This window comes from Gobio gobio (genome assembly GCF_949357685.1).
Source record: "Gobio gobio genome assembly, chromosome: 16".
In the NCBI taxonomy this organism is placed as follows: Eukaryota; Metazoa; Chordata; class Actinopteri; order Cypriniformes; family Gobionidae; genus Gobio; species Gobio gobio.
Window position 1 is genome coordinate 32,717,706 of NC_137109.1, and position 10,953 is coordinate 32,728,658.

Sequence of the window (10,953 nt, forward strand, 5' to 3'; positions counted from 1 at the left end):
TGATGCTTAACCCTGGCCTCTGCTGAAATGAACGGGACTTTAGCTCTCTCTCGCACACACAACACACGCACCCATGCACCAGCACAAAGGCTTTGATCCACACTAAAGTGGCTTTGATGGCTGAGGTACAGGAGCCTTGTGGAATCATCACAACCTCATCTAATCTTAGCAACCGATGCTTATTTGTACTAAGCATCTTAGAGTTATAGTGTCTTACTCTCAGATACTTTATACATATGGGCCTTTGTCCAAAGAAAATAGCACAGGCTTGGTCAAATTTGGGTTTGGTAAATTAGTGATATTTATATTATTAAAAGGAGATGTGATTCCTATGCTACTGTGCATATTTCTGTGCGCTGTTATGCAATTTGTGTATCATTGTATGTGTGTGACTAAATGGGAGCATCTTCAAACGTTTTCATACTATTTTATCCATTAACAAAATAAAACCATTCTGCCATTTCCATAAAAAAGCTGAAATAACTTCAGATCATACACCACTGTTCAAGTTCTTTTAAGAGGTCTGTGGAAACTAGAGAAAGAGAGTCCTCAAAAGTGAAGATCCAATAGGGAGAACAAATGTTTTAAGATTTTTTTCTCTCCCTCTCTTTTCATTTCTACTTCCTTTTAGTGATTTATAAATTAAACAGGGGTAATATTTAGATATTATTTGCTGCATGGTGGATGTTGGTGCTCTCATTATCACATGATGAAACATACGCATCAACACAGGGTATTAAAATGTTTGTCTCATGACAGTATGTGAAATAGAATCATCAATCTTCATTAGGGAACGCACTGTTTTTTCTAAAGTCAAAAAGTAAAACTAAAATAAATTATTCAACTCATGCAGTCAAACAGACCAGAAACAAATATGAATGCCACACCAGCCTCTTTATTCAGCTTTTGGGGCATTTATTAAAACTTGAACTGTTGTTCATTTCTGTGACAGTCGTAAATAAAAATTTTAGGGAAACGACATAAATCACAGATATGTCATTATTTTAGAGCAAAGATTGACCCATCTCTCTCTCTCTCTCTCTGTGTGTGTGTGTGTGTGTGTGTGTGTGTGTGTGTGTGTGTGTGTGTGTGTGTGTGTGTGTGTGTGTGTGTGTGTGTGTGTGTTGGTTTTGGTGTATTACAAGGACATTTCACCAGTTTACACACCAGCATTATAAGGACATTTGGGATTATAAGGACCTAGGACATGTCCTTGTAATTCAAACAGCGTGAAATCATCTCTATGAACCTCAGGAACATCCTCCTGCTTTTTTATTGAATGTCCCTTTAAGTAGGTATACCAGTTTTCTGGTGTGTTTGTGTGTATCTCATCACTCCGCCTATCGGCGGGATCTGCCACTGCTAGCGTACACACATTTAAACGATAATGGGCGTTGACGGTTTGAAAATGGCGCGCGGTTGTCTGATTGGTTAAAGACGCGCAGGCGCATTATTGAGATCCTACCGGAGTGTGACCGTCATCGCGGCCCTGTCAAACAGCAGCCTAGTAGGTAAGTACATTACGTTTATATGTTTTATATAGTGATTCATATAAATTAGTCATATCTATGTGTTTGTCTGCACTTAGTTTTCGGTTGGCAGACTTTAATATATATATTTACACAGTCGAGCGCGAGTCTCATCATGGTAATGTTAACGTGACCCCGGAAACTGAATAACGCATGTATTTATTAATGAAAAGTTATAATTATTAAGAATAAGTATTAACAATTATTAATAATCTTCCCATCATTGAGGAATTCAGCTGTTTATAAAGCCTCAGATTGCCTTGAATGTGCGTTGTGACAGGATTAAATGAGCTTTATAATCATTACATATTCAAATGCATTTAAAAGCAAAAATAAATCTCATCAGGTAAAGTTAAAGTATTCTGAATGTCTGCAAATCGTCCCCTTGGAATTATAAGGTTCTATCTGACATTTTTGTCAAAATTGAGTTATTCACATATTCTTATTCTGTGACAACTTCTTTACATTATGTGATGTTGTTTTTTAAGTTTTTAAGTTATTTGGAACTTTTTATTTAGAAAATAAAAAGGTTCTTTCTACACAGTCAAATGGAATGCAAAAAACTTTAAAGCTCAATATCTCCAAACCAGTCAGAATGCAGATAGAACCTTATAATTCCAAGGTGGCGAAATGTTAATTCGACATCTTTTGATGAAATTGTGACCGAGTATAATTATTGTAATGCAAATCTTCCCTAAAATAATCTTTGGGCAGCTTTACACTCCATTAGTCTACATTTTAAACATATTTAATAATCCAAAAGTTATGTAATAAAGTTATGTCATGTAATATTTAATGTCTGACTTTTTACTTGAACCTAGGTTAAATATAGAATTGATCTTTCTAATTATTAATATATTGACTGTTACAGTACAATTTAACCTGTCAAATTTAGCATATTAACTTAAGATAATAATTAAACACGTTTAAGGCTGGAATATCAGAATAAAAAAACAAAAAGGAATAAAAGAATATTATCTTTACTACATTTTTTGTTTTGTTGGCATAATAAAGTAATATATGGATTAAAAGTGAAAAGTGAAAATTGATATGGACTCATTTAGAGGTACTTTCAAGCCTGCTCATGTAAAATAAGCTGTTATGTGAAACAGGAAATTAATTGTACTTATTTATAATCATCGGTCAGTCTTAATAATACAGCAGCACATAGAATAGCATTATGTTTTACTCATAATGGTGCTGATGAATTAGAAATCTTGTGCATTCAAAGAAAATAGGTTACTTTTGCATTGCGAAATAAGGTGGATAGACACTGTATGGATGTGTATCATATTAGATTTATGTATTTGCTAATATTTTTATGCTGTTTTTTTATTCTGTTTAAAATACTATGCCTTTAATTCTGCAGCCAGATGAAATGGACGACGCAGACCTAAGACCACATTAACTCCAGACCTGACGAGCCACACCTCGAGCAGCCGTATATCCACAGATTTAAAGGTACACCACATACATCTGTCCTGTTTTATAATGTCAGAGGACAACACAATAGTGCATTTGAAGACATGTACCATCACACGTATGTGATGAGAGCGTTCAGAGCGTCACGTGATAAACTGCCAAAGGACAAGGAGGGCTGTGCGATATATCACGATCTTAGATTGTGAACTATTATATCCACGTTCTGCCTTGTAGAGAGATCGTTGCACTTCTGGAACCTCCGTCCCAACATACTGTCCAACATGATGCACGTTCACATAGGGCTGGACGATTAATCGGAAAGTAATCGACTAATTTAGAACCTCTAACCGACGTAATTTTGCCATTTCGGTTTTAGTCACGTGACTCTGCCCCGTCAGTCACATCAAGTGCAGTTTGCAGGCACACGGAAAGATGCAGGAGCAGTTATCTTTGTTTATAGATGCTCAGTATTACTATGGTAATTGCATGTTTTACACAGTTTATACAGGGAAGTTAATCGCCGCTCTTATATGCGCTGATACACACACACAGACGGCGCGAGTGCCCCGAAGCCAGATCACTTTCACTTGCGTCCTCACAAGCTTGTCATTTGTATTTGTTTTAAGCCCTGCCAGTTTGAACACTGAAGCGTTTTTAGACCATCAGATGCGTATTATGTTGAACTAACGCCTGATATATTGTGATACACGAACACTGAGACAGAAGCTCACACATCCCGTGAAGATCGCGCGCAGAGAGCAGCAGAAACGCAGTGTCAACGCCGTCCCGTGATTCATCACTAAAGTAGCTTAGATACCGTTATGGCATAGATTTGTCTACCTTTTGAAGTAAGTACAAACGACAGCTTCATAATTAATAATACGGTATGACTAATTCACACACACAATCACTGTCTCATTAATGCATTAAGATAAATGTAATGTAGGCCTATAGTGTTAATTTATCTGTATCTGGTGTACAACAAGCAGAAATCTGCCCCACAGACAATAACTGCTGAAAGTCAACCGTTTCCTTCAAGTATTTTAAAATCACAAAGAAATGCACTTTCATTAGAAAAAAAATGTCCCACCTTTAATAGTAGAAAATATTTACAGTACAAACCTTATCAGTGAACTATAAGGGCAAAAAAGGAAAGCAAAAAAAAAAGAAGAGGAAAATAATCGTTCGTTAATCGTAATCGAGGTAAAATGTTAATTTCATCGAGATTTTTATTTTTGGTCAAATCGTTACAGCCCTACGTTCACACATGTTTTGCAGCGCAGCGATAGAGTGGCATCGCAATCTTCGCCATCATGAAAGCTTATGTTTGCATGCGTTTTAAAGCCTTGCCAGATAAACTTTATATTTACACGCTGATCTAACATACACTTTTCTGAGCGTGTACACTTAAGGCGACGTTCACACTACGAGCCTTGGTGCTCTATAGACCCATTTCACATTTCCAGGTTTCTCCGAGCGGAAGTCATCATAGTTGGGTTAAATATTATAGCTGTGAATGAATACATTAAATATTTTTTTGTGTGCCGATTTACTCAAATAGCAAAAGAAAAACGCCACAATGGTGATTTCACAACTTTCAAAAAGAGGGAAAAAATAGAGTGAGTATCATATTAGATTTGTGTATTTGCAAATATTTGTATGCTTTTTTTTATTCTGTTTAAAATACTATGCCTTTAATTCTGCAGCCAGATGAAATGGACGACGCAGACCTAAGACCACATTAACTCCAGACCTGACGAGCCACACCTCGAGCAGCCGTATATCCACAGATTTAAAGGTACACCACATACATCTGTCCTGTTTTATAATGTCAGAGTACAACACAATAGTGCATTTGAAGACATGTACCATCACACGTATGTGATGAGATGTTAAGATGTTAATTTAAAATTAAGATGTTAATTTTCACCATCACTCCCATAGACGCTGTATTAGTAACACCCTCACAGCAGCGGTAACTTGTTTTTGTCATTTTATGCAAAAGCAATAAAATACAAAGTATTAGTGTTATAAATGTATATATATTTTTAAAAATGAAATTACAAAAAACGTTGCAGGATTTACGATATTGATGACCGTTGAAACGCGTCATCACAGTCTGTGCTCAGATCAGATTTTTTAGTACAGCTATTCACATTGTTGTTTTAAATGTAGCCAATATCAGATTCCAGTGCCAATAATTAGGGGTGTAACGATTCACTCGTTTTCTCGATGCATCGATTACAAATCGATCTTGAAACATGTATTTTTGAATCGTGCTGCGTCATCCACACCTTCACAGCTCGCCTTCACAGACACACACTGTTTTCTTTACCGCCTTCACTGGATTGGGCTTGCTCTCTGTCCGTCGCTCATTGATACGTGTTAGAGCAGCCCACGTTCTCCTCAGGACGGCCACTGCCATCACATGAGCAGATGACAGCTCTCTGTACGTAGCTCATTGACACGTGTCATGCTGCGTTCACACCAAACGCGAATAGAGCGTCAATGAATGCATTCGCGCGTCCGCAGCGAATTGGACGCGCGTAGAAATCGAGAGCTGGATGCGAAATTGACGCGCGTTCAAGGCACTCATAAAATATGAAATATGTCATAAAAAAACACTCTGCCTCTTTTCATTTTCATTAAAAATATATATTAAGCATTAATAGCCACACAAATGTGGTCCAGGCGACTCCTACATTATCTTCACTGCATGTATATTTAAATATCCTTAAAATAAAAAGTTATGAAACTTCTCTTTGCCCTCAGTCAAAACGATTTGGCAGACAACAAATTATAGATTCATGACACCAAAGATCGCCCGTTAGATCTACACAAGATGCACCACTACAGGACATCAGAGCCAGCGGCAGACGGCAGAAGGACTGGCGGAGGAAAGGCTGCCTTCGCCAGGGTTATGAGCGCTGATTGCCCGGTGATCGCCTGGATCTCACAATTCCAAAAACACAAGATTTTTTTTTTAAATAGGCGCTCTCTTTATAAATAAACCACAGATTTGAGCTTTAAACAACTACATTGTCACCTGAAAAAGTCTTAAAACTAAATTTTGTGACACAATAGTAGTATTTTTAAATTATGCAGGGTTTCTCATCACATCACTTTACCACATGACCGCAGCGAGCAGGCTCCTGATTGGTTAACGTGCCGCGAATTGATGCCAAAGTTCAAATTTTTCAACTGGGGCGTCAGATGCGAATTCGCTTCAAACGCTTGAATGCACAAAAGCACCATTCGCGTGTAACGCGCAAGCAGATACAGATCACAAGAGCAGATGACAGCTCTCTGTCGAGACAGGAATAGTTCTGAGTCAAACCGCTCAAGCCATTGTCAACTGCAAAGTCGTCACTGCGGTCACTACTGTTGAAATAAAACGCTTTCATTGCGTGAAAACATCACTGTTATTTTATATAAAATATAAGCTGTGCGTTTTGTCCATCAATCAGATAAAGTGGCCTCTGATAATAGCAACAGTAGACACCGGCGCACTCTTTCACAATCATCAGAAGGAGAATGACCCGTATAAAGAGAACAAAGAGGGCTTTTCTGTCCCGTGAAGAAAAGTTAGTTTAGGATTAGTTAGAAAAGGGCATGATATTTTGAGTTTTAGCAGATCTTGTTCTTTTCTTGCTCCGTTTTCCTTATTTGTAATATCCGTAAAACAAGCCTTGTTCATATTTTCAAAATAAGGTTGATACAATCCACACCCTGTTTGCCAGAAGCAAGTTCACAACAGGTATTGTGTCGTTTTGTAAGATACATTAGTGTTTAAGCCAGATGAATTTTTAATATTATGTTTATTTATTGTACATCTGAAAAGTATAAAGTTGATAGAGATTTGATGTAGAGTCAAGCGCTGTGTGAACCTGAAAACACACTGCATTGTGAGGACAGACAGGTTTACTAGGACACTGTAGTGTATTAGTTATAGAGGAAACACTGGGACATGAGTGTGTGAAACTGAAAACACACTGCATTGTGAGGACAGACAGGTTTACTAGGACACTGTAGTGTATTAGTTATAGAGGAAACACTGGGACATGAGTGTGTGAAACTGAAAACACACTGCATTGTGAGGACAGACAGGTTTACTAGGACACTGTAGTGTATTAGTTATAGAGGAAACACTGGGGCATGAGTGTGTGAACCTGAAAACACACTGCATTGTGAGGACAGACAGGTTTACTAGGACACTGTAGTGTATTAGTTATAGAGGAAACACTGGGACATGAGTGTGTGAACCTGAAAACACACTGCATTGTGAGGACAGACAGGTTTACTAGGACACTGTAGTGTATTAGTTATATAGGGAACACTGGGACATGAGTGTGTGAACCTGAAAACACACTGCATTGTGAGGACAGACAGGTTTACTAGGACACTGTAGTGTATTAGTTATAGAGGAAACACTGGGACATGAGTGTGTGAAACTGAAAACACACTGCATTGTGAGGACAGACAGGTTTACTAGGACACTGTAGTGTATTAGTTAAATAGGAAACACACGACATGAGTGTGTGAACCTGAAAACACACTGCATTGTGAGGACAGACAGGTTTACTAGGACACTGTAGTGTATTAGTTATAGAGGAAACACTGGGACATGAGTGTGTGAACCTGAAAACACACTGCATTGTGAGGACAGACAGGTTTACTAGGACACTGTAGTGTATTAGTTAAATAGGAAACACACGACATGAGTGTGTGAACCTGAAAACACACTGCATTGTGAGGACAGACAGGTTTACTAGGACACTGTAGTGTATTAGTTATAGAGGAAACACTGGAGCATGAGTGTGTGAACCTGAAAACACACTGCATTGTGAGGACAGACAGGTTTACTAGGACACTGTAGTGTATTAGTTATAGAGGAAACACTGGGACATGAGTGTGTGAAACTGAAAACACACTGCATTGTGAGGACAGACAGGTTTACTAGGACACTGTAGTGTATTAGTTATATAGGGAACACTGGGACATGAGTGTGTGAACCTGAAAACACACTGCATTGTGAGGACAGACAGGTTTACTAGGACACTGTAGTGTATTAGTTATAGAGGAAACACTGGAGCATGAGTGTGTGAACCTGAAAACACACTGCATTGTGAGGACAGACAGGTTTACTAGGACACTGTAGTGTATTAGTTATAGAGGAAACACTGGGACATGAGTGTGTGAACCTGAAAACACACTGCATTGTGAGGACAGACAGGTTTACTAGGACACTGTAGTGTATTAGTTATAGAGGAAACACTGGGACATGAGTGTGTGAAACTGAAAACACACTGCATTGTGAGGACAGACAGGTTTACTAGGACACTGTAGTGTATTAGTTATATAGGGAACACTGGGACATGAGTGTGTGAACCTGAAAACACACTGCATTGTGAGGACAGACAGGTTTACTAGGACACTGTAGTGTATTAGTTATAGAGGAAACACTGGGACATGAGTGTGTGAAACTGAAAACACACTGCATTGTGAGGACAGACAGGTTTACTAGGACACTGTAGTGTATTAGTTATAGAGGAAACACTGGGGCATGAGTGTGTGAACCTGAAAACACACTGCATTGTGAGGACAGACAGGTTTACTAGGACACTGTAGTGTATTAGTTATAGAGGAAACACTGGGACATGAGTGTGTGAACCTGAAAACACACTGCATTGTGAGGACAGACAGGTTTACTAGGACACTGTAGTGTATTAGTTATAGAGGAAACACTGGGACATGAGTGTGTGAAACTGAAAACACACTGCATTGTGAGGACAGACAGGTTTACTAGGACACTGTAGTGTATTAGTTATAGAGGAAACACTGGGACATGAGTGTGTGAAACTGAAAACACACTGCATTGTGAGGACAGACAGGTTTACTAGGACACTGTAGTGTATTAGTTATAGAGGAAACACTGGGGCATGAGTGTGTGAACCTGAAAACACACTGCATTGTGAGGACAGACAGGTTTACTAGGACACTGTAGTGTATTAGTTATAGAGGAAACACTGGGGCATGAGTGTGTGAACCTGAAAACACACTGCATTGTGAGGACAGACCGGTTTACTAGGACACTGTAGTGTATTAGTTATAGAGGAAACACTGGGACATGAGTGTGTGAACCTGAAAACACACTGCATTGTGAGGACAGACAGGTTTACTAGGACACTGTAGTGTATTAGTTATAGAGGAAACACTGGAGCATGAGTGTGTGAACCTGAAAACACACTGCATTGTGAGGACAGACAGGTTTACTAGGACACTGTAGTGTATTAGTTATAGAGGAAACACTGGGGCATGAGTGTGTGAACCTGAAAACACACTGCATTGTGAGGACAGACAGGTTTACTAGGACACTGTAGTGTATTAGTTATAGAGGCAACACTGGGACATGAGTGTGTGAACCTGAAAACACACTGCATTGTGAGGACAGACAGGTTTACTAGGACACTGTAGTGTATTAGTTATAGAGGAAACACTGGGGCATGAGTGTGTGAACCTGAAAACACACTGCATTATGAGGACAGACAGGTTTACTAGGACACTGTAGTGTATTAGTTATAGAGGAAACACTGGGGCATGAGTGTGTGAACCTGAAAACACACTGCATTGTGAGGACAGACAGGTTTACTAGGACACTGTAGTGTATTAGTTATAGAGGAAACACTGGGACATGAGTGTGTGAACCTGAAAACACACTGCATTGTGAGGACAGACAGGTTTACTAGGACACTGTAGTGTATTAGTTATAGAGGAAACACTGGGACATGAGTGTGTGAACCTGAAAACACACTGCATTGTGAGGACAGACAGGTTTACTAGGACACTGTAGTGTATTAGTTATAGAGGAAACACTGGGACATGAGTGTGTGAACCTGAAAACACACTGCATTGTGAGGACAGACAGGTTTACTAGGACACTGTAGTGTATTAGTTATAGAGGAAACACTGGGGCATGAGTGTGTGAACCTGAAAACACACTGCATTGTGAGGACAGACAGGTTTACTAGGACACTGTAGTGTATTAGTTATAGAGGGAACAGAATGCCTTCAGAGTAACCCATGTTTATTCAGTTTGTTTCCAAAAACTACATGTCTAGGTTTAGTCTTATTTTGCAGCTTCTTGAGCTCCAGCGAGTGTCTTACAGCAGTGTTTCTTTTCATCCTCTCCTTTTCAGATGAACACAGATGTTGCCTCCACTGAGATATTTACACCCTGTTTGCCAGAAGCAAGTTCAGAACAGGTATTGTGTCGTTTTGTAAGATACATTAGTGTTTAAGCCAGTTTGTTTTTTAATATTTTATTTTGTACAGTATCTGAGCACTGGACTTTTGGTTAAATTTTGCAATTAATCCGCAAATCACATGTTCTGAACTGTGGGTCATTTATCAACAGTGCGTAGAAAAGGTTCTATATTTTGTCCTACGAATGAAATTTAAAATGGGCCTAAGTACAATAAAATCTGTATTTATCAAACATGCGCACCACAGTTCTTACGCACATGAGTAAGCACTCAATGTTAATAAATCCCACATGTGCAATTCTTGTTCACGGTCATAAGCATTCGGAAACGCCTCCAATCAACCATATATGGGGACAACACTCCCTTTAAAAATCACGTGATTGTGTTTTTTCCTCACTGCAATTGTGGCGAAGAAGAGGAACTTCACAAACACAGAAGGAGTTGCGCAACGACGTTTAACAACAACAAATTTGCATCATAAATGATTTGCATGTTAACAGAATGAAACCCTTTTCTATTTACATCATCAAATTCGATAGCATGAAAGCCCCATTTTATTCCAGCTTTTTGAGGATTTCGGTAAGGGAACTGGATGTAGGTTGGGTCCAAGGAAATAAATTACATTTGTCACAGCTGTCTTTTATAGGGTTTGACAAAAATTACACATCTTGTTTACACCTACAAAAATGAGACATTGAGTGTTTTATAATTAAAGGAAACAGGACATATGTGATCTGCTT

At 38.8% G+C, this 10,953-nt stretch overlaps 1 long non-coding RNA gene across 1 annotated transcript; it reads left to right on the plus strand.

The window, feature by feature from the left end:
- Positions 1–1,440: 1,440 nt before the first annotated feature.
- LOC307139666 lies at positions 1,441–10,213 on the plus strand. Its single transcript, XR_013818152.1, has 4 exons — positions 1,441–1,511; positions 2,899–2,990; positions 4,658–4,749; positions 10,148–10,213. It is a non-coding gene; the product is annotated as an uncharacterized lncRNA (long non-coding RNA).
- Positions 10,214–10,953: the final 740 nt, after the last annotated feature.